General features: G+C 37.9%; 1 long non-coding RNA gene across 1 annotated transcript in view; it reads right to left on the bottom strand.

The window, feature by feature from the left end:
• LOC104915267 overlaps positions 1-10,684 on the bottom strand; it is an 86,836-nt gene that overhangs the window by 38,704 nt on the left and 37,448 nt on the right. The window contains exon 2 of the long non-coding RNA XR_796306.2: positions 9,829-9,934. This is a non-coding gene — a long non-coding RNA (uncharacterized LOC104915267). The remainder of the gene's footprint in view (positions 1-9,828; positions 9,935-10,684) is intronic.

Below are 10,684 nucleotides of genomic sequence, written 5' to 3'. Positions count from 1 at the left end.
TATTTCCTCAGAAAGTACTCTTGTAAACAAATAATTTACAATTAATGATTTTCAAGCAGCTGATATTAATTAATTAATTTTAGCAAGTCACAATGATAAAAAACCAACCCACAGTATGTACTTTTCAAGTAATATCTACATTTTTTCCTATTTTTAATTTGAAGTGAGGAGCTATTCTCCATAATTTCACCATAAGTAAAATACCATTGCTCTTAACACAAGCAGGGACTCTGCGAAATTTAATGAGAGTAATATCACTCAGAATGTTCAAAATTATGGTTAATTTACAGTCAGAAACAAGATGATTCACATTAACATTCTTCTGTCTGGGGTCTGAGGTTTTGTTTTCTTCTGTTAATAAGTGTAGTGTTTTTGCAAGGTATTGCCTCAGTAGTAAAGCAATTTAGAATACAGGATATTTTTAGACTACATTCATTTAAAGGAGGGGGAGGGAAAGGCCGTGCAGTAGGATATACATGTATTTGTAATTCATATTGTTGCTCTGCTTCTATTGTACTCTGAGCTTCCATCATGTCTGAGATGGGGAGCTGGCATCCACACAGTGCAGCAGGACAAGAAAAAAGCCCTCATTGCAAATTCAATAGCAGGGCTTCTACCTCTCCTCTGTTATCCCTACTAATTATTAGCAGGCTTCTATTATTTAAAAAAATAAAGGTAAAAAGCTGTTGGGAGGGGCTGTATATCTGGGCAGTCTGCTAAGTAACGTTATTAATCCCTTAGGTGCAAAACAGAATTCTTTTCATTGTGGTCTTTCAAAGGCCTCAGTCTACATTTCAAAAAAATGACAGAAAAATGAACTTGAATGTGTAAGCATTAAACATTTAAATTCTCTACTCCGTGGTCATTATACTGATAGCCATATTTTACATCTTCCCATCCCCCACTCTACTCCTGCTGATTTCAGTTCATTTGCATGGCCTCATTATGCATGTAGCCTTTGTTCTTTTGATGCAGAGTACAGAAGGGTGACAAAGCAAAACCTATAGACAGAGACCTTTCCTTTTTCCCTTAGAATTTTTCCAACCACCAGAGAGAAGAATTTTGTTTACCAACATAATTCAGTCTTAAAACAGATGTATGTCCCTGCTTATAAAATAATAACAAACTTATTGTTATTTTTAAAAAGGAAAAGCCAATGTCTAAACTGACACACAAAATCTTTGGTTTTAATGATACATTCAGGTTTTCATTTTTTAACAGGATAAATAAACAGACTAGTGATATGTAACAATTAAGAAGGAACTGTTTATTTCTGACAAGTGAGATATCTGCTATATATATAGCTATATTAATTTTGATAATAAGGTCTATGAAATATATTCCAGAATTTGGAAGATAAGGCTCCAATATGGACAGTTAACCTTCTTTTCCAAAGGTTCCCACTTTCCTTGTATATCAAAACAAAGAGACCGGATCCTGCAAGCATGAAATATTCATTTCAGATTTTTCATATACTGTACTAAATATATTTTGATGGTATGGAAATTTGAGTCTCAAGTATCATGTCCAGTTTGGGGCCCCTCAGTGTATGAAGGATATTGAACTGCTTGAGCCATGAAGATGGAGAAGGGACTAGAAAACATCATATGAGGAGTAGCTGAGGAGATAGGTTCTGTTTAGTCTGGAGGAAAGATGAAGACGAGGCTGTGGGAGACTTTGTGTCTTTCTAAAAGGAGGTTGTATGGAGGTGGGCATTGGTCTGTTGTCTAGGGTTAACAAGTGGCAGAACATGAAAATGGCCTCAAATTGTTCAGGGGTTTAGATTTGACATTAGGAAGAATTTTGTCAGAGTGTGGTTAAGCACTGGAAGGGGATGCCCATGGAAGAGATGGAGTCAGCTTCTGTGGAAATTTAAAAAAATGTGTGGATGTAGCACACAGGGACATGGTTTTGTGATGGAAGTTGGTTGGTCAGGTTGATGGTTGCACTTTATGATCTTAAAGGTGTTTTCTGACATAGACGATTCTATGATGCTGTACTTCTCATTCTAGTCCTAAGGCATACAATACTGCCCTTATCTCCTTCTTTCAGAGCATCTACTAGCAGAATTGGTTACATCTCATTGATATGATATGGCACAAAACAATAGCTCCATAATTCAGTGGAAGAAATATCTGCCTTCTTAAAATTACCAGCAAGAATTTATTTTTGCTGTCCTCAGAGCTGCCACCATTACCTGTCTCTAAGGCTTATACTATGCATACTTTTAAATAAAGCAATGCATTGTGAAGTGCTTTTAGTTGCTACGTCATTATCATTCTGTTTATCTGCCTGATTTCACAGATCATATTTCACATCTTTCAAATTGGTGGACTTTCATGATGGAGTAATAGTGTTAGTGGATAAAAGATTAGCAACTGACATCATCTACCTAGACTTGTGCAAAGCATTTGACACTGTGTCGCATGACATCCTGGTTGCTAAAATGGGAAAAAAATGGATTTTATGAACAGATAACACAATGGGTAAGGAGTTGGCTGGATGGTTGCTCTCAGAGAGCTGGCTCTGTGTCCAAGTGGATGAACACCCTGATTCCTCAGGGATCAGTGCTAGGACCATTGCTGTTCGAGACCTTTGCGGATGGACAGTGGGATTGAGTGCACCCTCAGCAAGTTTGCACATGATACCAAGCTGAATGGTGTAATTTACATGCTTGAGGGAAGGGATGCCGTCCAGAGGATCTGGACTGGCTTGAGAGTGGGCCCACGTCAGCCCCATGAAGTTCAGCAAGGCCAAGTGGAACAGATTGCCCAGCAAGGCTGTGAATGTCCCTTCCTGGAAGCATGCAAGGCCAGGCTGGATGGGGCTGTAAGCAACCTGGTCTAACGTGAGGTGCAACCTGGTCTAACGTGAGGTGCTCCTGCCTATAGTAGGGGGATTGGAACTAAATGATCTTAAACATCTCTTCCAACCCAAACCATTCTGTGATTGTATGACATATGAGATACAGCCACTGTTCCTGTTCTCATAACATTTATTTTTTATGGCACTCAGTCTAAAAAATTGGAAGATGAAGCCCAGGAATATGATTTTGGGGGCTTATAGTCCTCAGAGCAGCAAGCAAGCCATCACATCTTTGGTTGAGCTCTGGACCCATGCCTGTAGGAATCCTTCACATGCAGCCTCTCAAGAAATTAAACTTTGCCCTCTGTGTTTCACAGAATCTGTAAATGCTATAGAAAATCCAAGCCTAAAGGTTTGGTCTTGGTATGTACACTATCATGCAGAATTCCCAACAGCCATTCTTTGTTATCAGTGCATGTGAAATACCATACCAGACAGGAAGACATTGGAAGATCCTCTTCAGAAGATGGGAGCTCCTGTTGGCTGCCTCAGATGAGCTCTCACCACGAACAAACAGGGGACACTTACAATGACCTCCTTCCTCTGATGTCCCCCTAGGAAGTCCAAGTATGTTTCTCATCCTACCATAAGAGGCTATTTTTCCAGACTTTTGGTCTGAGGTGCCAAAGAAGCCCTTTTAGATCTCACCCTAGCAATTCTTCCTATGAAGGTGAAATAATACCAAACTCAAGTATTAGAACCAGAGTTTACAGGACCTGTTTTCAGTCAAAATAAAATCAGCTTGTGAATAAATATGTAAGCAACTGAGAAAAGAACTCAGCCTACCATAATTCAAACATTGTGACACTTCTTCATCTATTGAGAGATGCACAGACCATATTCTCACCCAACTTATTATGGGAAATCCTTCCTACACAAAAGGTAATCAAAAGCCTACTGTGGGACGGGTGCCTTGGGGGCTGAGGATCTCAGTCTATCCCTCCAGCCTTTCACGAGTGAACATCCTGCACCCAGCTGCTGAAAGAGACATGCTGCAGAGCTTCAAAGGTCAATCCACATTGAAACACTTAACTTCTCTGCGGCCTTTTGCAGTGCTGTTTGTGCAATTGTGCACTGCGCAAATGCTCTCCCTGGGATCATACATCTGCTAATTTGGGAGGACCAAGTTCCTGAAAGGATGCCAACAGGGTGCTTTCCCTCACTAAACTACCATGAAGCTGATAGAAATCAGTCAGCTGAGGAAGAATTTCAGAGAAAATGTCTGTGAGTCATTGTGTGATTCCAAGCTGGCACTTCTGAAAATAAAGCTGAGATAAATAAAACAAGCCTGAAAGTAACCCATCCACGCACCATACCTTTCCATATTTATTCCCAACACAAGCTGATGAGACTAGGAAAGCAATTTCTTCTTGCAGTGTGTAAGTGATTATGAAGAGTGTCGATTTGGGAAATATAGGAAGAGAAGCAAATGTATAATCAGTAGCAGAAAGTCTGCTTGAGTCGCTCTTGGTCAGGAAGCAATACAAAGGTGTACAACATTTAACAAACCAAGTGACACAACAAGAGAATGAACAGCAGTAGTAATAGTAATTGTGTAACTCCCTAACAGGGAGTTACAGCAATAGTGAAGGAAGTGCTGTTCCCAAGGCCACACTACCTTCTGCTGCAGTGATTTGAAGAGCAATTAGCTAGAGAAGTTAGCACCAGCTACACAGCCAGAGTGAAAGATATAAAACAGAGCAGAGTATCAACAACAGATAAAGCAATGATATAAATGTTCTGTTTTTTTTTTTAAGTATAACATAAACACACATCTCTGCTTGAAAATTATATTCTGTATAATACTAAATATCATGTATAATAACTGTATTTTTGATATGCATATTATTTATAGGTACTTGGAAAACAGCTGTAATAAACATTTGTTTATTTGACTATGTAAGTAGCATAACATACTTTCTGTTTCCAACTGGACACGTGTATAACTGGAACACTCCTGTTCATGAGTATGAATGACAAGTTTTGGTAAGAGTTAAAGTTTAGATGATCCTTAGGAGTCCCTTCCAAGTCAAGGTATTCTATGATTCTATGATTCTATAATGTGTTAGAGAAAATACCGTATAAAAACAAATGCCGCTGTTTTCCTCTAAGTAGATGCTGACATTCTCTAAAAAAAGGACTATGCAATTTTATTCACTAAACACTAACCTACTGTTAGCCTGGACTAAAACTGTATGTTTAACAGTTCCATCCTCATTTTCCAGAATTAATTAATGGTGGCTGAGCTACCAACAAAAGCCATGGTGTCATGACAGCTAGGATGCTAAATGATTTGGAATTAGTGAATAGTAGTCAATGACTTCCCCGCTGCGTTAGATTTACTTTCTTGTATTAGACATTAGATTTATTTTCTTGTATTGGACATATAAATAACACAAAACTTTTAGCTATTTAATCAAAGCATACATAATGAGGTAATGCTGAAAAAAAGCATCCTTGAAAATAAGAACTGATCCTGCAGCCTTCAGACAGAATTCTGCACTGTTCCTGCTGCCTTAAAAATGCACCAGATGCTGTCTTCTCTATTTATTTCTATACATACATTAATATATATAGCATTCCCTGTATAGTGAAGAGAATTATATAAATCATCTAAAGGGGAGAAGAAGCACAATACAAACTTTAGAATGTTGATTTCATACAATTACAGAATCATGAAATGGTTTGTACTAGAAGGGACCTTAAGGATTATCATATCCAACTCCCATCTATAACTTCTGGGCAATCTGTTCTAGTGTCTCAACACACTCTAAGCAAGGAGTTTCTTTCAAATGTCTAATCTAAAGCTCAAGTTTAAAATAATTACCTATTCTCCTATCACTACACTCTTTAGTTTTCTTGTAAACCTCCTTCAAGTACAAGAAGGCTGAAATAAGGTCACCTCAGAGCCTTCTCCAGATTGAGCAAGCCAAGCTCCTTCAGCCTGTCTACACAAGAGAGATGCTCCAGCCGTCTAATCATCTTAATAGCCTTCCCTGTGGACCTGCTCCAACAGCTCCATGTCTTTTTTGTGCTGGAGGCCCCAGGCCTGGATGCAGTACTGCATATGGGACCTCACGAGGTCAGAGAAGAGGGAGCAATCACTTCCCTGTCACTTCTGGCCACCCCTCTTTTGATGCAGTTCAGGATACTGTTGACCTTTGAAGCTGGTAATGTACACTGATGGATTGTGTCCAGTTTTACAACCCCCAGAACCCCTCAAATCCTCCTTCTTAGGGCTGCTCTCAAGTCACTCATCAGCCAGGCTGAAACTGTGCTTGAGACTGCCCCAGTTAAGGTTCAGGACCTAGCGCTTGGCCTTATTGTACCCCACAAGGGCCCACCTCTCAAGCCTGCCCAGGTGTCTCTGAATGGTATCTCTTCCCTCCTGCATTTCAATCACAACTTTCAGCTGTGTGTCATCAGCAGTCTTGCTGATGGTGCACCCAATCCCACTATTCCTGTCTCTGACAAAGATGTTACAAAAGATGTTTACAAAAGGAAAGCACATTTGGTCATGATTCAGGGGGGAAAAAGAGTCCATTCTGTTCTTTTCTATCATGCTCAGAAGTCTTCTGGTTATTTTATAGCCCCTGTAGTTTACTGCTTATACATTAACCCCTATCACTACCTTCAAAGATAGAAAATAAATGTCCACTTTTCAAGTGAAATTTCCTTGAAGTTGCAAAAGTCCAATCCTGTCCATTTACAGAAGGAATCCAGGCAGGGTCACAGCACATTTCAACGGTGGTGTCAAGACCAGCACAGTACCGGGAATAGAGCCTGGTGATCTCACTGCCCTGTCCATTATTACAGAAAGTGCCCAAACTCAATTATTGGTGACTCCATTTATATAAATTAAAGATACCGGCATTATAGCTTTGAAGATCTTACCTTCCACCTCCATTCACTGAATAAGTGAGAACTGTACGTGATAACATCATAAGGATTTCAAAGGATACTTTAATTCTTACACTTCAAAAGCTCAACTGCACAATTCATTTCTAATGAAAGATTTGCTATATGGACTTACTAAGAACTTCCAAACTTAGAGCTTTCCAAGTCTTTGTGCTGGGGAAGGGCTTGTCTTTTTATCTTTATCACATATACTCATGCACACTATCTCTTTTTCCATAAAATGATGACAAAAGGGAGTCATTGTTCATATAACATTTATACCTTCCAAGACTGATAGGAGTTTGGCTGATAGTGCCAAGTATAACTAATTAGAGAATTAAATTAAAAATTTGTTATGATGTGAAAATATTCAAGAAGAAGGCATTTGGGATTACCTCTGATACATGTTTAACCATTTGCTTTCATCCTGGCTACTAAAATGTGTTATTAAATACAGGAGAGGCCAATTCATTATGGGACTATTTAATTTCATTAATGAAGCTTACAAGCAGAATGTGGTAGATTGTGGAGGTGGTGGCAATATGCCAGCAGAAGATGCTGCTTATGTCACCACTAGGAAGGACAGAACTTTGCTCAACAACCTTGCTTTTTTAAAAAATATATCCCTATGCAGGGTATATTTGATTCTCCACACACATATCTATCGTTAATTCACCACCAGATTTACTTGACAGAACCTTATGTGAAATCCAGTGAGTTACACTGCAATAATGAAGTACCCAGTCAGTCAAATTCTGCCTAAATCCTGTCACTTATTCTTATTAAGAACTACTTCTATGTCTTATCTCTGCAGAGAAAGACTGCAGCCACTTGGAGTGGATTATGCCTGGGTGAGGAACAGCCTCACTCCTGCTCAAAACATAAAACATTGCAAAGAAGTGCTCAAGATTCAGTAGGACACAAAGAAAAAAAGTCTGGAAGTAACAGCAGCTAGTCCTGGACCTATTTTATCAAAATATCTGTTGGCATTTTATCAAAAAATCTCCATTCTTCAGAAGATGAAAAAACACCACATTAACTCCAGTCCTCTTACTGATCCAAGTCAGCTCAAATGGACACAAAGTGTTTCAGAATAAGACAAACACAATGCTACTGGTTAGCATGGTGGTTTTCACTGCATCCCCAAGAGTTCAGATAGGGCCACAATAGCATTTACGTGAAACTTCAGCAAAGCTGCTCCTGAGAAGGAGTAGTGCAGCACAGCAAGGAAATCTGTATTCTTGTCTGTTCTCTGTACTTAAATGAAGGTACTCACTGTTCTTCTAAAGGTTTTTCTTTGTTTTTTTTTGTTTTGTTTTGTTTTGTTTTGTTTTGTTGTAGTAGACTATATTTTACTATGTTTTAGTTACAGTACTTTTTCCATTATTGTACTGTAGAAGACCATTGAGCTATGCATACGTAAGAACAGATCACCAAAATCAGTCTGAGATCTCATTAGCACTTTCACAGAATAAGAGTAGTGCTGTAGTTAAAAATACTGAGGAGATTAAGTATTTCATTTTTTCATTAAATACATGAAATGCTGCTTAAATGAAGTAATTGTCAAGGCATTTGTGTTACAGAATAATGTACTCTTTAGGCAAACACATTAGAACAATGTAAGTTGTTAATTTACTTCTAGAAGAAGAGGTCATCAGAAATTAGAGGGAAATGTGCCTATATGTATATATATATATATTTTAATTTATGTGTGTAATTCCTCTTAAATAATGGGAAGTGTATATATGCACTGTGATGCACTTCAGATTGGCAACAACAATGAAGTAGAGGCAGCTGTTAGAAAATGCAGCAGCATTTGTCTTTAACAGATGTTAAGAAGCCATAATTCTCACAAGTGAGTACTAAGACTTTCACTGAGTTTGTGTTAATGAGATTTGATAGCTAGATGAAATATATGGTAAAGTTGCAAAAAAATCTTTGTTCAAGCTTTTTTCTTAAAAAATATATATACAAATTTCAGCATATGATTTACAGAGCTCCCATTGAAATCAAGACAAACTTCTGAAGTTTCTGAACACGAAGGATTTGTGTCATTTACAACATGTTTCAGGATCTTTAAATGTGTTTTTGACAATAATTTGAGTGCATTTATGGAGGTTTTTAATGAATAATAGTAAATATGAAGGATATTCCCACTCCCAAAAAGGCAAAAAAAAAAAAAAAAAAGTGTTATCTACTCATAATATTCTTAAAATCGTGCTGACTTGGTATCACTGAAATTATTGCAGAAATAGTATTTCATTTTGCACTAGAGACATCTTAACAACCATTCATCATAGCATTCTATTGTCAACACAATCAATTTTTTTTAAATACCCGAAAGAGAAAAATAATTAGTGAAAGTAATTACATAATAATTAATATCTTTAGTTAGTTTCTATCCAGGCTGTTATCCAAAGTGACAAGGGCATACATAATTGATGCAACATTAAGGAAGCAGAATGAGGCAGACATACCTCAGACCTGGATACATTTTCTGCTGCTTTTGAGCTGCAATCATTTGAAGAAAGCATTTCAAAACAATATTCCAGCAACCAAATTAGTTTTAATGCATATCACTTGGCAAATCATACTTGACTTACTTATGTGTACAAGTCCCAGTAGGGCTGCTTCCACCCTCGTTTTAGATCAGACTCATCCTGATGCAAAATGATTGCAACTGAAACCTTTCTGTTGCTCTCCAGGTTAAAGGAAAGCAGGATTTCAGTGCTGCTGTATTTGCTGTTACACTGTGTTGGTGGGTAAAAAACTACCTGGCTATTCTTCACAGTGACCTCAAGAAGGTACTTCATGGTAGCAGAATTCTGGTCTACCACTATTAGTAAACCTGTCCACCTCCTGGAGAAGCTTTTGTTCCGCTGAATAAATACTCCTCAGAGAGAAATGTGTGTTTGCCATGCCTCGTGGAGCAATGTCCCAGGAGTTAGTCATTCTCCTTCTCCTTTTGAGTGCAGGCATACAGAACATTTGCCAGGCTTGACACAGTCAGTGCATGGTCAGCTAGACATACATCACTTTGGACTTCTTGCATTTCAGTAGTATTACCTTAGATTGGTAAAGGAGACCTCATGCTGGTCTAATTCCAGGCATAGTTCCAACTGACATCTCGTTCATTCTCCTCGGGAAGATAAGTCACTATCCATGCACTGCTCTGAAACACAGAATTATTAAGTAGATTAGAAAAGGATGCTTGTTACAAAGCACACTCATTTTTTCTTGTTTAAGTAAAACTTTAAAGAACAATTCCTTCTCTCTTTTATTCTTTGTGAACTAGAATAATGCAGATATGTATTCATGTACTGAGACTCATTTATAGATAGTAGGACACAAAAATAATCATACATTAATGTTTCAGATATTTTGATCTTTAACATTCTTGTCATAAAAAAATCATATTTATGAGGCTAAAAGTACAACTGAAGTAGCAATATGAAGTGCCTCAAGTATAGGAACAGGACTGGAAAAGCTCCAATTTTAATACCAGCTCTGCTATCTTGTACTTGACCTTCAGTAAACTCTTCACCCCCTATATATCTCTACTCCTGGGAAATGGAAATAAAAAGATCATTTGCTCTTTGCCGCAGTGAATGTGAGGCTTACTACCTCAGAGTGAATATATTGTTTTAAGGCACTGTCATTACTGGAGATTCATGCAAAATTCTCTTTAGAAAATATATTGGCTAGGCACAAAATGTACTTAATCAAGAGTGATTTATATGATAACATTTCAGGACTGAGCTTCATTCATACAGCTTTGATTTTTTTCCACACAGGTACTATTTTACAAGCTAAAGACCAGATTAGCTGAGCAGAATAAACTCTTTTTATGAACACATTGTTACAAACAACCTAAATATTTTCATCTACAGTGAACCTGTCCCCGCAGATTCTGCTTTCACAC

The sequence above is a fragment of the Meleagris gallopavo genome, chromosome Z, assembly GCF_000146605.3.
Source record: "Meleagris gallopavo isolate NT-WF06-2002-E0010 breed Aviagen turkey brand Nicholas breeding stock chromosome Z, Turkey_5.1, whole genome shotgun sequence".
NCBI classification, from domain to species: Eukaryota; Metazoa; Chordata; class Aves; order Galliformes; family Phasianidae; genus Meleagris; species Meleagris gallopavo.
Note: the sequence above shows the minus strand (reverse complement) of the source record. Positions and strands in the feature narration are given on the sequence as shown.